Source organism: Rhopalosiphum padi, chromosome 2 (genome assembly GCF_020882245.1).
Source record: "Rhopalosiphum padi isolate XX-2018 chromosome 2, ASM2088224v1, whole genome shotgun sequence".
NCBI lineage: Eukaryota > Metazoa > Arthropoda > Insecta > Hemiptera > Aphididae > Rhopalosiphum > Rhopalosiphum padi.
In genome coordinates, this window is record NC_083598.1 from 42152030 (window position 1) to 42154387 (window position 2358).

The 2358-nt window shown below is 30.7% G+C and overlaps 1 long non-coding RNA gene across 2 annotated transcripts; it reads left to right on the plus strand.

Annotated features, from left to right (window-relative positions):
* Positions 1 to 527: 527 nt before the first annotated feature.
* LOC132921859 (uncharacterized) lies at positions 528 to 1593 on the plus strand. 2 transcript variants are annotated; one of them, XR_009660963.1, is made up of 3 exons: positions 528 to 1155; positions 1212 to 1267; positions 1413 to 1593. It is a non-coding gene; the product is annotated as an uncharacterized LOC132921859 (long non-coding RNA). The 2 variants fall into 2 exon arrangements; XR_009660962.1 differs by having other exon boundaries at positions 1212 to 1593.
* Positions 1594 to 2358: the final 765 nt, after the last annotated feature.

The window sequence follows — 2358 nt, forward strand, 5'->3', positions numbered from 1 at the left end:
CTATAATTATGGATCCACAGCAGTGTTTGTAAAGTGGGATAATTATTATAAAATACGTTTTAAATATTGGAATTTTATAAGCTGCGTAGAAAATTGAAGTTTGTTTTAAAAAGATTGTTATATTATAACATATTGAATTTCCACGAATCAATAAGATCAGTTAGTATATTATATTTTGATTGTACTCGTATTATACAATATAAACGTTGCATTTTAGAGTTAAGACTATGCAGAATTGAGTATAATATAAAAATTAAATTTAAGAATCGTAAATGAATATATATGATGTTTATAGATAGAAAACAAAATCTACATGTTTCCGTTAATATTATTATTATGGTTTAAAATTATTAATCCATTATAATGAATATAAAAAAGGTGATTACAAATTACAAATTCGTCCTGTTTAAATTTTGGTATTCTTATTAAAAAATTCAAATTGTGCTACTAATTATTATATTATTTTTATTATGTTATTCTATATTAACTACTTAATATAGAGTTTTTTGAGGCGATAGAATCTTTGGTTTCTAAAATGAGAATCATCCCCTTTCATTTTATATAACTAATATTTTAAATAATTTGCCTCGAAAAATTATTTTTGATGATAGCTAATATAAAAATCTCATGACTTTAAAATCTTTGCAAGTATATTTGAAAGTTCCACAGTAAATGTATTAAATAATAAAAATATAATAGAGGTGAGCATTCCGGTGAATCACCCTGTATTATATCATCGTATTCGAGGACTTAGAAGGCGGCAATCCGATCGATTTTCCTGGGGCCCGAAAATCCTGTCGATCCGTTGCCGCGAATCATCCCGTACAATATTGACACTATATTCATAGACACCGTGATTGATAATAATACTGTTATACTATATATAGAGATAAAATGTGCGACATCGTCGGGGAACGGTCTTCGTCGTGGCCGCTACAGTAGCAGCAGCAGCCGGACCACCCGGCGGTGGCGGATCGCGACATCAATCATTACACGCGTGGCGGCGGTCCTGCGCACGTGCACACTCGCGCATCCACCGGACCATCCGCACGTGCCGCCCCGAACACGCCACATGGTACTCGACCGCGGCCCGAAACGCTGCACTACAATCCGGACGTAATCATTTCAAATGGTCCCGTACACGTGTAATCCCCGGTACGATAACATTATCGTATTATATCATTATATATATTATTATATACATTTTATAGGTCCCGTACAAGCGGTCCGCCTTTTATTCGCCAGACGAGCGACGCGTGACTTACTGGTATACTATATATATATTATCTATACATTGCTTGTGTATTGTTTACGTAAACCTATGTGATTTTTTAAACAATTTGTATTGTTGTGCGTAAATAGTAAGTTTTTTGTATCTATGTGATATGCTGCAATAATGATCTATCTGCTAGATAAATTCTATCGTGTTCGTTGCCGGAAGCTGGATTAAGACATTATGAGTCTGCACAAGCACTAGATCTCTCGCAGGCACCTTTCCAACCGCCTCGAAATACATAACAAATGGTTTTAAATATTATGCATTTTCTTTATTATAAATATAAAAAAATACAAATAAAAAACGATAAACTAGTATCACAATTTATTTTATTGATATTAAATAATAAAATGTATATTAAATAAAAGTACATGATTTGATTTACATTGTTAAATAAAATAAACAAAATAATTACTTAATTATTATACAAAAAAAATTAAAAATCATAATTATATATTTACACCAGAAATATAATAAATATGAACTGTTATCGGTTAGAGAAAGATTTTGATGATGCTAATGAACTCCTATGTGAAAATGTTATGAATTTTGAAGTTTAGTTAAATATAAAGTATGCTAACTATATACATAAAACAACAAAATAATTTCTACATTTTAATCATAAGAGTAAGTCCTGACACGTTCATGACAGACATTATTATTTGGGTGTTTCATTTTGTGAGGTTGTGGAACCGAAAAGTTAGCAGTGTTACTATCGATGATTTTTGATCTGAACCATCTGTTCTATCAAAACGTCAACTATATTTAAAAAAAAAACAAAAACACATAGGTAAGCATTATATAATATATATTTTGAGTCTTACACATGTATTAAAAAATGCATAATATAGTGCATAATAGTACTCGAGTCATAGGCAAAACTCAAGTGAGTCGGGCCAATCAAAGCGCTGCCACTGCATCAATGAACAAATATATAATATAATTTGTATTTAAATAAACTTAAATCTTAGTGCACGATATTATATTTATGTATAGTTGATGTCTGGTGGTAATATTTAGGTATTGCGTAATGTTTACCGAAGACTTGTAAGACATACGGAGAAAGAAAAAATTTTTCTAAA